General features: G+C 32.2%; 1 long non-coding RNA gene across 1 annotated transcript; it reads right to left on the bottom strand.

The window, feature by feature from the left end:
* Positions 1 to 9,821: 9,821 nt before the first annotated feature.
* LOC140878161 (uncharacterized) lies at positions 9,822 to 11,598 on the bottom strand. The gene is made up of 3 exons (XR_012149315.1): positions 11,482 to 11,598; positions 10,244 to 10,386; positions 9,822 to 10,153 (listed from the first exon to the last, which is right to left on the bottom strand). It is a non-coding gene; the product is annotated as an uncharacterized lncRNA (long non-coding RNA).
* Positions 11,599 to 15,797: the final 4,199 nt, after the last annotated feature.

Below are 15,797 nucleotides of genomic sequence, written 5' to 3' on the forward strand. Positions count from 1 at the left end.
CTGTCTGCTTCACGTAAGCAGGACATCCCCAAATCCTCAAGTACGAATACTTAGGAGCTTTGCCATTCCATAACTCGTATGGTGTTTTATCTACTGCTTTAGTATGGACGTTGTTTAACAACAATACCGCCGTTTCAAGTGCGTAGCCCCAAAACGAAGGTGGGAGCTCAGTGAAGCTCATCATGGATCGAACCATGTCCAACAAAGTTCGATTGCGACGCTCCGAAACACCATTCAGCTGAGGTGTCATCAGAGGAGTCCACTGAGAGAGAATCCCATTCTCTTTTAGATAGTCCAAAAACTCGGTACTTAAGTATTCTCTACCTCGATCCGATCGAAGTACCTTAATACCTTTACCTAGTTTGTTTTCTACTTCAGCCTTGAATTCTTTGAACCTTTCAAATGCTTCAGACTTATATTTCATTAAATATAAATACCCATACCTAGAATGATCATCGGTAAAGGTAATGAAGTAGGTGTTGCCACATTTAGTACCAATCCTAAATGGACCGCAAACATCTGTATGGATCAAATCCAACAGATTTTGACTACGCTCAGGTTTCCTTTTGAAAAGAGATTTAGTCATTTTTCCCTTTAGGCAGGACTCACAAGTAGGTAGAGAGTTAATATCAGACATATCAAACGTGCCCTCTCCCACTAGCTTGTTCATCCTCCTTGAGAAAATATGACCTAGCCTAGCATGCCAAAGGTTTGCCGGGTTTTGACTATCGTTTTTTCTTTTAATTGTTGTTACCGGTTTATCAACATAATTAATTGGAACGTCTTTTAATTTTAAGCTATATAGATCGTTTTCAAGTTGTCCATTTCCAATCAAACATTCATTCTTGTAAATATTGCAAATCCCATTCACAAAATTGCAAGAAAAACCATCTCTATCAAGCATAGAAATAGATATAATATTTTTGACCAAATCAGGAACATATAAAACATCTCTCAAAAATAACTTAAAATTGTTCTGCAAAACTAAATAAATATCTCCTATAGCTTTGGCTTCGACTCTAGAACCATTCCCGAGCCTTAGCTGGGTCTCACCCATCCTTAGCTTACGACTTCTTGTCATCACCTGTAAATCATTGCAGATATGAGATCCACATCCGGTATCCAATACCCAAGAAGAAGTATTAAGCGAAACATTTATTTCAATGTAAAACATACCCTTTGCAGTTCGCAACTGTTCGAGGTATTCCTTGCAGTTACGTTTCCAATGACCGGGTTTCTTGCAGTAATGGCAAACGCTTTCATCTTTTATCCCAATTGAAGCCTTGGCCTTTCCCTTCTTATTTGGTACAATCTTCTTGGGTGGGGCAGAACGTTTCTTACCCTTTCCACTTGGTCCTTTCTTAGAGTTAGAAGAGGAGCCAACCAAGAGTACCGGTTTATCCTTTTTTAGTGTGGCTTCATATGTGACAAGCATATTGACCATCTCTTCAAGGGTGGCCTCTATCTTGTTCATATTGAAGTTCATCACAAAACCGTCAAACGATGAATGAAGTGATAGAAGCAACAAGTCCGCGCTAAGTTCATGCTCCAAAGTCAAGTCGAGTGTTACCAATTTTTCAATGAGCCCAATCATGTGCACCCCATGCTCACGGACCGAAGTCCCATCTCGCATGCGGCTCGTCATGAGCTCTCTGACGATGGCATACCTCTCCGACCTTGACTGAGCTCCAAAGAGTTCCTTGAGGTTCTTGTGAATGTCAGCAGCATTCACGGCATCCTCGAATCTCCTTTGAAGCTCATCAGACATCGAAGCCTGCATGTAGCATTTGGCCTTGATATCATGGTCCCACCATAAATCAAGTTTGGCCAACTCTTCCGGACTTGTATTAGCCGGGGCTTCCTTCGAAGGCGGCTTCTCTAACACGTAGAAAGCTTTTTCCGAAGTAAGAATAATTTTCAACTTACGGAACCATTCCGTATAGTTTGCGCCAGTCAATTTGTTTTGTTCGAGAATTGAAAACAGTGGATTGCGAGAATTCATTGTAATAGTATACTGAATAGGAAACAGACAATAATCAATGATTGTTTAATTAATTTACTAAGACATAAAATATGGCGAATTTTAATTTTATGAATGACACTCCCACTATTTTAACGATTTCACTACCCTCTAGTGAAAACGGGAAACTGTTTTTCTTAGTGAGAACATGGAGTCCAATTGACAAATCATGATCCCGAATAATATCAGCCAACCATAATTTTCAAAAGGTAGAGCCCAATTACTTCCAAAGTAACCCCCATGTTTTTACCTCATGTCCAATAAGGGCCCAATAATATGACGCCGTTTATTGTGACATGTCAAGATAACCCATCAATATTAAGTTGTGATGGACGGTCGCCATGTGGATCCCCAATAATATGAGCCAATCCCATGGGAGTTCCACCCAACTTACAACATATGTCGATCCAATGTACAGCTTTCCGACGAACGGCCCCCCCCAATAATATGAGCCGGACCGTATCCGCGGGTAGCATCTCATACATTGATCGTTGATGGAAGGTAGAAATATTTAAAAAATATTTAAATTCCCTTTTTATTAATCTTGATATCAATTTTAAATCATATTTAAAATGAGGGATTTTTAATTTTGAAAATTTGTCTCATCATGCAATTTATGTATGCTTGCGGGATTCATACAATTTAGTCTAAACATGCATACATCAATAATATCATATATTATTTAAGGATGATCGATCCCATTAACTAATCGACCCGTGGTTGCCAATCACGAGTCTAAGTCCAATCCTAGGTGATATGCAAGTATGCAATGCAATCCTATTACATTGAGCTTTCAATTTACATTTCTTCGGTCTTCATTGTCTGTTGGGCCCACCATTTCTTCAAATCTTTGTCTCCCACTAAGTCTAATAAATTTACAATAAATTTTGATGACAAATATGGGATACATTTTTAGGGGTGGGAACGGGCCATAAACCAGGCCCACTTTTATTACATATGACAATCATATTGGGCTATAAACCAAGCCCATTAATAAAATGCAACAACAATAAGACAAATGTAAATTATCTAACATATACCTAAACATTTGTCATGGCAATCGATCATCCTTTATCCAATAATTAATTCAATAATTAAATAATTGGATAAACATGCAAAGGCATCATAATTTAAAAGATAACATATTTTATCTTATCCAACCATAAGATCATATCTTATCATCAATTGTACCAAAATAATTAATTTTATAAAATTTAATTTAACGGATAAATTTATAAATTTTCCAAAAATTCAAATTTATCCAAAAATCAATTTTAAAATTTTCGGAATCGAACAATTCGATCCGATGCCTCGTGAACCAATCAAAAACAATTTTCGATCGGATCAAAAACTAGAATTTCAAAAAAAAAATTAAAAATAATTTTTCCGGGCTGCCCGGGACAATCCCGGGCAGCCAGAGGGGCCCGGGCAGGGCAGCCCGTCGCTGCCTTGTGCAGCGATGGACTCGCTGCCCTTGGGCAGCGACGCTCGCTGCCCGATTTGCCCATTAAAATTCAATTTTAAAATTTTTCGTTTTGTTTCAAAAACCGAGGCTTAAAAATTTTGTACAATCGATTAATTTAATCGTTTGATCTGAGCAACCTGGCTCTGATACTACTGTTGGAAAACGTGTTCAGATCAATTAAGAATTGATACCCGGTACAGCGGAAGTTTAAAATTTTTATTTTATTATATGGAACGATTCCATATATGAGTATCAAAATTTTTACGATTAAATTTGTTCAAGTAAAAATAAAACACAGTTAAATTTTTACCTCGTCAAGCAAAGGCTTGATCGTGGACTCCAACAGAATTTAATCTGCTCTTCTTGTAAATCCCGGGAACCGATGACAGTCACGATCTAACTCCGAAATTAGGTCCACGAATGAAAAACAGAAACCCTCTGATTGACTGCACTAGAAATCAATCAGAAGTTTTTACGTAGAGAATAAACAGATATGATCTGTTAATTCGATTTGTAATTTTTCACAAAAATCACAAGTCGAATTTTCTCCAAAAGGGACAGAGGAATTTTCGAAAAACCTCTTGAATAATATAGACTGATTTTCGAAAATTGCTAGACTGAAAGCTTGTGTAATTTTCGAACACAGTACATATATTTATAGATAATTTCTAGACTAGATTAAGTTATAATTGCATTAGGACTCTAACTTCTTAGGGCCCACAATCCATAACTTAAGCCCAACAAGCCAAGCCCGTTGTTCTAGAAATTAATATAAAATTCATCGTAACTCCGATTGATAAATTGATTTCACCAATGTGCACAGAAACCATTTCTGCATCTTTTAAAGTCAAGATAATTTTTCTGAATCCGAATTCAGTGATTTCCAAAAATGTCCATCCCTATGTCATTTTAGGAAATCCCACTCCCTTTTAATTAAGAAGTCCAACTTCTCTTTCATTAAATTTAACTCTTTAAATTTAACTATCTCTACGGGGTTTTAGTAATCCATTACTTGTGTAACCCTCAATGGTTCAGGAATACAGCTAGCCGTGGGCTCACAACTCCTTGTGACTCGGAACAACAATTTCCTACTTACCCATCGAATCATGGTAAGAGCGCCTAGCAACATCGCCCCATGATTCCCTAGGTATTACTGATAGTGCCTGCAAGAACCAGTAGATTTTGGTTAGCGTACAGTACGGTCCCTTCAACCAAATATCCCGATCGAATCAACAACCATTGATGCATCGAGAGTCGTTCGAGATTCGATAACTATGCATAACATCTTGGAGATCTATTAGTGACATCACATGTGTTACTAGGAACACCAAGTAACCTAAAACATATCATGTACTCTGGCCAGAGATTCGTCACACTAATATCTCCTCAGATCGCATAGGATATCCACACTTGCGAGTATGTGGTGAATCCTTGACAACAAAGTATCGACTCCTATATGTGTCGTAATATTACCCAATCCCGACACCTGATGACCCCAATAGAGTCGGTAAACGAGTCAAAGTACAGTACTAGCATATAGAGTCTCAATGATGTTTCAAGTAATAAGGACTAATGGTGTACAACCAAAACCACGGACTTTATCCACTCGATAAGTGATAACCACTTGGAAAGTCCGAATAGGGTAGTTCGATCATTCATCATATGAATATCCATTTGCATGCTTTGAACATCTCTATGTTCCATACCAATGAAACGTGGTACTCGGCATCGCAAATGCTAGTCTCAATCTCGAGCGATCCTTATCCTTATTTGCGGACGGCTCAATTGACTAGGAACTGTTTAGAATATACAGTGACTATAAGATGTGTTTCATGATAGCCATCCCCATGTGCTACCACATCTTACATACACTATAGTATATTCAAGGTCTTTATCAAAACAATAATAGTATATCATAATATAACATTATGAAGAAAGATAAAGTCAATGCCATTATAAAAGTGTAAATTATATTAAACAAAAGATTGTTTATACATAGAGTCACAAAAGCCCTTAGCCACAAGTTGGCTAACCGGGCACCCACTCTTTCAGTATGTAGGTTGCTTAAAAGTGAAACATCAAAGACCACATAGTTGCCTAAACCGCGTACCAGAGCACGACCGAAGAAAGTGATGTAAATGAATCTACTCAAGCCGATCATTAGTCAAATTCAATGCTCAAATATTAGTACGAGAGAGACCTTCTGATTGTCATTTATTTGATTCTTGAAAGTTTCTTCTTTATTTTATTTAATTAATTTAACATGAATCCTTGTTTGGTATAGTTCATGTTCCAGATTTAACGACTCCTCTTTTTATAATCATAGTTAATATATATGTTGCAGATTGACTGCAGTTACACAATTAGCCCATCATGAAATGGTCTATGTTCCAATAGGATACACATTTGGAGCCGACATATTTGAAATGAACGGTATCATAAAAAAGACTATAATCGATGAACTTGCAAAGAACCCATGAACTAACCTTTGGTTTCTCTTTTCTAACATAAATTTTTTATTTGTTTGACTTATGTCTCCCTACAAGAATCTTACATTAATATATTTTTTAATTCACAGATGGTAGAACACATAATTTACGAGAATGCATCTACAAGAAAGTGTAGTTGATCCAGCGGAAGTATTAATGGCGCATCGTTGCCTTTATGATCTTTTTGTGAGACTCAATTTTATTTCATGACATTTGTATCATTGTAATATGAATGGATTATTATCACTTGTCAACTAATTTATGGAATTATACTTTTATCGGGAAATACCTTGAGTATATCTTATTTATTGAGAGGTTTTGTCAAAATTTGTACAATCCAAACACAAATTTTTAACTTTTTTTGTTAATTAATAAATTATTATTTTCATGTTAATTAATCTTGGTTTCAACTTTTGATAACTGGCCCTCACGGATATTTCAAGAAACATGCTCTAAGAGTAATTAAATTTAATCTCCAAAATGTTAATAAGTGATTTTAATTTTATTAATAGTATTTGATGAGTTAGTAAGTAACTTAATTTAGATGATTTTCTCGACGAAAAAATAAAATAAATTATATGCATATGATCATGATATTCTCTCATGTAGTACTAATATATTCTAGAAGTAGCATTATTTTGATCATGATATTAGTACTAGGTACACATAATTATAGTACTAGTATTATTGATACCCGGTATTAGTATCGAGTACACGAATACAACTCATACATGTGTCCATGGTACCGTGTTTGGATATTATTGATACCACAATTAAGTTATTGTATACCACAAATCAAGACATAAGTACTACATAGTAAGATCATTTGACTGCTAATATCATCCAAGAACAAAGATCACTAACCCATACATGTGTTCATGGTACCACACAATGGTATTATTGATACCACAATTAAGCTAAAATGTACCACTATTAAAGACATATGTACTACCTAATAAGATTTTTTGTACTGTTAATACCTTATAGATAAAAGTGTTGACGACGTTGGTGTTTTTTGGTTCAACCACATGTAGTACTAATATTATTCTAGAAGTAGAATTATTTTGATCATGATATTAATACCAAGTGCACGTAACTGTAGTACTATTATTATTCATCATACAACAAATCAAGATATACACACTATATAATAAATTCATTGGTACTACTGATACCGTAAAAGAACAAATATCATTAACTCATTCATGTGACCATGGTACCACGCATTGAGTATTAATGATACCACAGTTAAGCTATAGTGTATCATAAATAAAGATATAAGTACTACATAGTGAGATCATTCTTACTGTTGATAGCATACAAGAACGAATACAACTCATACATGTGTCCATGGTACCGTGTTTGGATATTATTGATACCACAATTTAGCTATTATATACCACAAATCAAGAAATAAGTACTACATAGTAAGAAAATTTGTACTGTTAATACCATCCAAAAACAAAGATCAATAACTCATACATGTGTTTATGGTACCAGACATTAGGTATTATTGATACCACAATTAAGCTAGCATGTACAACAAATAAAGACATAAGTACTACGTATCGATATAATTGGTACTGCATTTCTAATCACGCACCAACACCACCATGGAAAACATGTATGAAAGATGTACCAAATTTAACAAAACCTCATACCACAATTAGACATTATTATACTTCATTTGCAAGCTAAAGTACTACGTATCGATATAATTAATACTGAGTTTATGAACACACACCAACACCACAATGAAAAATATGTATGGAAGATGTACCGAATCTAACAAAATCTCATACCACAATTAGACATTATTATACTTTATTTGCAAGCTAAATACTACGTATCGATATATCTGGTACTGCGTTTCTGACAACGCACCAACACCACCATTGAAAACATGTATGGAAGATGTACCAAATTTAACGGAATCTCATACCACAATGAGACATTATTATACTGCATTTGCAGGCTAAAATACTACGTATCGATATATTGGTACTGCATTTTTGAACACGCACCAAAACCATGATTGCACATATATCATAGATGTATAACAATATGTTTGAGTGTAAATATATGTTTTATATGTTTGAGATACTTACATATCATTAAATTAATGATCATAGAGGTTACCTATATATTAGATGTATAAACATATTTTTGAGTGAGTTATATGTTATTAATGAACATTAATATTACATATATCTTGGATATATAAACATGTGATTGAGTAATTATATGTCATTAATTATCATAGATGTTACATATATCTTGGTTGTATAAACATATATTTGAGTGAGTAATATACCATTTATGATCATAGATGCTACATATATCTTGGATATATAAGCATATGTTTGAGTGAGTTATATGTCATTGATGACCATGAATGCTATATATATATATATATATATATATATATATATATATATATATATTGGTTGTATAAACATATGTTTGAGATAATTATATATATGTCATTAATCACCATAGATGTTACATATTTCTTGAATTTATAAGCATATGTTTGAATTAGTTACATAATTTTTTTGGGTGTATTTTATACTGTATTTTGATCGGATGGATAACTATGTTGATGAAGTTGGTATTGTATTTTGGTATAATAGATGTTTAATTTCCATTTATTTAATCATCATACCAATTTTTTTTAAAAAAAACATCATGCCAAAGTAAGAACGTATTATACTTCATTTGCGACATAATATGCTACTGATCAATATAACTGGTACTGCGTCTGACTACTCATCAACACCATCATAGAAAACATGTATGGATGTACCAAATTTAATATTATCCTATACCACAATTAGACAATATTATACTTTATTTGCAAGCTAGAGTACTACATATCGATATAAATGGTATTGCGTTTCTGATCCCGCACCAACACCACAATGTAAAACATGTATGGACGATGTACCAAATTTAACGAATTCTCATACCACAATTAGACGTTATTATACTTTATTTGAGACAAAATGTACTACGTATCCATATAATTGGTACTGTGTTTCTGACCACACATCAACACCACAATGTAAAACAAGTATGGACGATGAACCAAATTTAACAAATTATCATACCACAATTTGACGTTACTATACTTCATTTGCGATAAAATGTACTACATGGTACTGCGTTTCTGACCACGCATTAACACCACCATAAAAATATGTATGAAAGATGTACCAAATTTAACAGAATATCATACCACAATGAGACATTGTTATACTTCATTTGAAAGCTAAAGTACTACGTTTCGATATAATTGGTACTGTGTTTCAGAACACGCACCAACACCACTATGGAAAACATGTATGGAAGATGTACCAAATTTAACAAAATCTCATACCACAATTAGACATTATTATACTTCATTTGCAAGCTAAAGTACTTCGTATCGATATAATTGGTATTGCGTTTCTAACCAAGCACCAACAACACCATGAAAAATGTGTATGGAAGATGTACCAAATTTAACAGAATCTCATACCACAATGATACATTATTATACTTCATTTTCAAGCTAAAGTACTACATATCAATATAATTGGTACTGCGTTTATGAACACGAACCAACACCACAATGAAAAATATGTATGGAAGATGTACCGAATTTAACAGTGTAAATTCATGGTCTTGGTTCTTTCATGTATGTTCAGTATCAATTAGATTTTTATGTGGTACTAATGTAGAATACTATGATAATACTAAGACTAATTGTAGTATTATTACTAATGTCGCAAACTTTGATACAATGAAAACTACTTGAAATATTAATACAGTTAAAATAGGACTCACGCAATTGCAATTACTCATTCAATACAAAAAAACAAGTTCAACACAATTTGCAATGTGCTTGACTAAGCCAAACTTACACCAAAGCATCAACTACTTTCACTTATTTAATAGAGATTACAATCAATAAAACTAAGAGCAACAAACAAGCAACCCAACCAATGTGCACATATCCATCACCGACACGGGATCCACCAGATCTTGTCCCAACTTCCACGCAATTTTCATCGCAAAATTCTTTTTGCTTGTCTTTGGTTTCATCACTATTGGGGGTGCTCTGGGATTTATCTCTACTGCCCTGAATTTTTGTATCTTCTCCCACAAGTCCAGGTCCAAGTAACCATGTAGCATAGTCTGGTTTGCACCAACGAAAAAAACCACACTGATTGTTCGAGCAACAGTAATACAACATACCTTTAGATTTTTTTTCTCAGAAGTAACAACCTTAATATCAGCCATCCTTTGACAGGAACACAAAGGTGTAGGAGGGAATCTTAAATCAATGTTAGGCTTCACATGTGTTCTTCCGCTTCTGTTTGAAGACTCCATTTCGATCTTTTTGTGCTTCGGTAGCTTCAACTTCCGATCTGAGAAACAATGGAATTTGTGAATCATGTATCCCAATTGTTTAGATACCACACAATATTTTACAGAAAGGAAGAATTAAAATTCACCCTCAAACTCAGTATGCCAAAAACAAAGCAGTGAATAAAATGAATTAAAATTCAAGATGCATAATCTCAACCAACAATTAAGCAATCACAACCAATCTAGAAACTGAAAAAATTCCAAATATCTAGAAAGTACATTTGACAATAAAAAAGAGAAGGGAGAAAAACATAAATACAGAGATCAACTATAAAATATGATTAAACCAACGACAAAACGAAACAATCTGCAGGAAAATACAAGCAGTAAATCGAACAAAACCCTTCAAAATTCGAACAAAAGTGGTGGAAAAAGAACCAAAATCATGAAAGTACCCCATCTCTTTAGAATTTATCGTCAAAGAGGTTACACAATCAATTTTTAGATTAAGAGAAGAAAAGACGCACACATGGCAGCAAACATTTTAAGGAATAAAAGTAGAAAGTGGACATAAGAATCTTTCAATTGATAGACACCAAATGCATACATATACCAGTAAAAATATAAGAATTGGTAATTTTTCCGCAAGAGTCACAATACTTAACCAACCACAAACCATAAAATGACATCAAATCACACTTCACAATGTGCAACCCATAGTCAAAAAATTATTTTGGTAACAGTTGCGTCAACAAAATGGGTGAGAAAATTAACATATCAAAATTTGTAATTTGTAAAAGTCCATAAAAAGACATCCATGAAAGAGCCGTAATACAAAATAATTCACAAAATTGAATATATCACAAACTAAAGCAAAACATTTAGGAGAATCTCACGATTTAGCTCCCAATCACAAACCCGAGCTATAAAAACTAAAACCCACTTCAATTTTCGTTCAATTAAGATGAACCATTAATGAAAAATCAACCCAAAAGGCATAAAAAATAGCAGAACACGTAATGCTAACAAAACTTCTTTTTCTAAAAACAAGATATTGATTTCAAGAAAATTTATTTAATTAATCGACTGGATCGCACAATCACGACCACAAATTCAAACCTTAGATGTAAATCAAAATGGTTTCAGCAACTTACCCTATAATTAAAAGAATACGTTGGTGTTCCTCGTACATTGGCTTCCGACAGTGGATGTCAACTACGCCGGTGGATGTCGACTTTGCCGGTGACTATGGATTTAGTTTTCTGTCTTCAACATGAAAAGAGAAAAAAAAATGGAAAATTGTTACAATGAAAAGGAGAGAGAACAAAGATGAGAAAGGGAACGAGAGAGGACATAAAAAGGAGAAGAGAAATTATTAAAAAAATAGAAAATATGTGTGATTTAGTTGCTAGGGAGCTTAAAATAATTTTTCAAGAGTGTCGGGGATCCTAAACTAAGGTTTTCTGAGCTAGGGACTGAGCACAAACATGAAGTTTGAATTAGGGATTTATTTCCAATTAACCGTTCTTTAATTGGGTAATTTTTTTTTTAAATTGGGCTAATTTTTTTTTAAAATACGTGTTCACATTTTTTGAGCACCAAGTATAATCCAGCACAAAATATATGATTTTGAGTATATAAAATTTCAACAGATTTATTAATATCAATACTTGCAACAATTTATGGGTATTCAACAATCATATATTATTACCAATTTGATACAATTGATTCTCAAATATAATATATTAGTATTATATTTTCAGTGTTCTATATAATGATTTTCATTCAAGAAAATACAGATGTGAATTAATATGGATAATTTTTAAATATGTTTGTGTACTCAAAAATCATATATAGAATTTGTGCTCAAATAAAATATATTATTATCATATTTTCAACATGTTATATCGATTTATATCAGAGAAAAAATATGCGGGACATGTAGTGCGTAAATAATTTTTTTTAGAATAGAAAGTGCAAACACATAGTTTTTATGCTACATAAGTTGAGTTTGAATTTTAGGATTTAAAACAAATTTACTCTAATTTTGTTGAGTTTAAAACAATATCCACAACACATTCAATAATGATCTTGTGCATAATCAGCAAACAACCATATACAACTTCTTTAATCGAAACAGAAGCAATCAACAATGAATCAATGAAACAGTAATCAATCGACGAAACAAATAAAACAACACAACGATATATAGTGGTTCGGATCTTAATATCCTACATCCACTTGATGGCCCAAGGCTCATTCACTATCATCAGAAAACCAAGTACAATAATCGTTTTACAATCGATGAGTTTGCTTCACCATCACAATACACATTTGAGAATTGAATCGAGAATCAAAGATGGAAACACTTGTGATCAACTATCAATATAATCTCCGAAGATTACAGAACTCAAGAAACAAAAATATCGATGCCTTTGGTGAGTATGCTTGTATCTACAGCTCGTTTTCTAGCATTCCTTCTGTAATGCCCCAAAAATATTTAATTTGATAAATTATGGAATTTTGGATTTAAATTCCAAGTTTAAGAAGTTTAAGGGCTGAATTGAAGTTTGAAAAATTCAGCAAAGACTGAATTGTAGTTTTGAGAATTTCAAGGACTAAACTACAAAATGAACAAACATCATTTATTGAGATGTTTCACATCTCAATTATCATCATCATCATTCTCTCTTTAAAAGAAAAAAAACGAGAAGAAGGAGAGAAGCTATAGCCACCATTGTTATTCACGTTTCAAGCTTCGAAACCGATCATACGACCGGTATAATTTCGATCCAAGCATGGTTTTGGAATCCTTGCGCCAAGAGATACATTTTGATGTAAGTTTGGTAAGATTCTACGAAATTCAAATTTTTGGGTGTTGTTGGATTTGAGAATTTATTTGACAAACATGTTCTAGAGTTAATAGAAATAATATATCTAAGACGGTTTGAGAAAATATCATCGTTTGAATATGTTTTCCATTTTTGAATGATTTTTTTGGAAATTCTCATTTAAGGTGTTGTGTATAAATTGAGAATTTGAGGATGAATTGATGATGATGCTGTGATAGAAACATCATGTTATTGATGTTGAGGAATTTCAGAAATGTCGGGTGTTAACCGTTATGTCGTCGGTTCAAATTTTGAATGAGTTTTTTAGTTATAATGGAACCGATGAAATTGAGAATGATTGATGGATCATAATATCTATTTCAGATTTGAATTGGAGTATATCGAATTCAAGTTGTTGGGAATTCGATCGAGGTTTGAGTCGATTATTGCCTTGAAAAATATCGATACTTGATCGAATGGGAATTGGTATAAATTTGTATTGTTGTAGCTTTGCAGATTTGAGCATTCCGGAATTTTATTGAAGGTATGGGCATACGAGGAATTATTGGGGATTGAGCACTCGAGACAAGTTTGATTCTCGAGCCCCTAAATCACACACTTTACATGTTTATGTGCTATTGATTGATTTATATGTTTCGATACATGCGTTTGACTGATTTATTTGATATTGTTCGATGATTACCGATACTTGCTATTTCATTTGGCCATCATATGAATCGAATGAGTTAACATGCATATGAGTTAAGATGATTTGAAATGATCACGAGCTATGCATGAGTTATAGCATCGACATTTTATACTGCATCATCTCATTCATATTGAGCCTATGTTCCTTGGAATTGAAATACCTTCAATGACGAGTTATAACATTAACGATGAATTAAACACCATCAATGTCGAGTTATAACATTGATGATGAATCGATGGCGAGTTACAACATCGATGCGATGACGAGTTACAACATCGCTGTCAAGCACTACAAGAAAATGTTAATTCAACAACACACAAAAGACAACGGTTTTATGGCAAAACCGTTGTCTTGGACCCTTTAACAACGGTTTTCACTAAAACCGTTGTCTTTAAACATTTTTTTTTATCAAAGACAACGGATTTTGAAAAACCGTTGTCTTTCTGGGGCAAAAGACAACGGTTTTTAAAAACCGTTGTCTATTAGCGGGTTTTTTTGAGCTACAACAACGGTTTTTGGAAACCGTTGTCTTTGTGCATTTTTTTAAGGTCAAATACAACGGTTTTTAAAAACCGTTGTCTTTAAGCGGATTTTTTGAAGCTACAACAACGATTTTTTATAATCCGTTGTCTTTGATATTTTTATTCTTATTTTTATTTTTATTTTTAAAAATGATATATTATTGAGAATTTACTTATTCTAGCCCACATTTGTAGGCTATTTTTAAAAATAGCCTTCATTATTAAATATTATAAAATATAACCTTTTATAGTTTAATAATCCAAAAATTCCCTTTCCTTATTCATTCCATTATCTCAATAAAATATTACAACTTAGAGAAATAAGAATCACTTTCCTAAATAATTGAAATAAAATTATTTTATTATGCATTATTTATTTTCTTCATGAATAATTAATTTATCATCGTGATAATAATAATATATTAATATGAAGAAATAATTATAATTAATTAAAATAATTATATTAATGATAAACATGAAAATTATATTAATACTTATAATAATCGTAATAAGTATAATACTAAATGATAAGAAATGATTTGATATTGATAACATTAATCATAAATTGAATAATAAAATTATGTATTCTTAATGAATAATTAATTTTTCATCATGATAATAATAATAATAATATCATATTAATATGAATGATAATAAATTAAAATATTAAAAATGAGAATTTATTAAAATAATTATATTAATGATAAAAGTAGAAATTATATTAATAATTTTAATAATCCTAATAAATATAATACTAAATGATAAGGAATAATTTGAGATCGATAATATTAATCACAAAACAAATATTAATTTTAAATAATAATCTGAAGAATATTTAACAGGGAATAATAATAAATAAACTAATAATATTTTTTAAAAGGGAAACTAATAATATTATTAATGACAATATATAGTAGTGTTAATAACAATACACAAGGATTATACTTATTTATGTTGAGTTTTTTTAGTCATGAATTTGTATTTATAGATCAGATAATAATAACAATACCTATTACAATTAATTCATGCTAAGAATTTATAATTATATAAAAGTTATATTATAAATATAAATTAAATATAAAATAAATCTGAATATAAAAACAAATGCAATTAAATTAAAACACAAGTGCAATAGACCAATTATTTAATAAAATATCTTATCATATTAGTTCAAATTAATATGTTTGTATGTTTAATGTAATAATGTGTTAAAGGATATATTTGAAACTTAAGGCTAGTTTTAAAAATTAACTTACATTAAGGTTATATTTGATTATTGGTATTTGTAAAAGTCCATTTTAAAAAATCTCTCTATATTATTTTCTTTTCCTATACGTGCACCATCTATTCCATTTCAAGCTTCTTCTCTATATCGCGATTCTTTTTTCAACTCTCAACCCTAGCCGCCC

Source organism: Henckelia pumila, chromosome 2 (genome assembly GCF_033568475.1).
Source record: "Henckelia pumila isolate YLH828 chromosome 2, ASM3356847v2, whole genome shotgun sequence".
Classification (NCBI taxonomy): Eukaryota; Viridiplantae; Streptophyta; class Magnoliopsida; order Lamiales; family Gesneriaceae; genus Henckelia; species Henckelia pumila.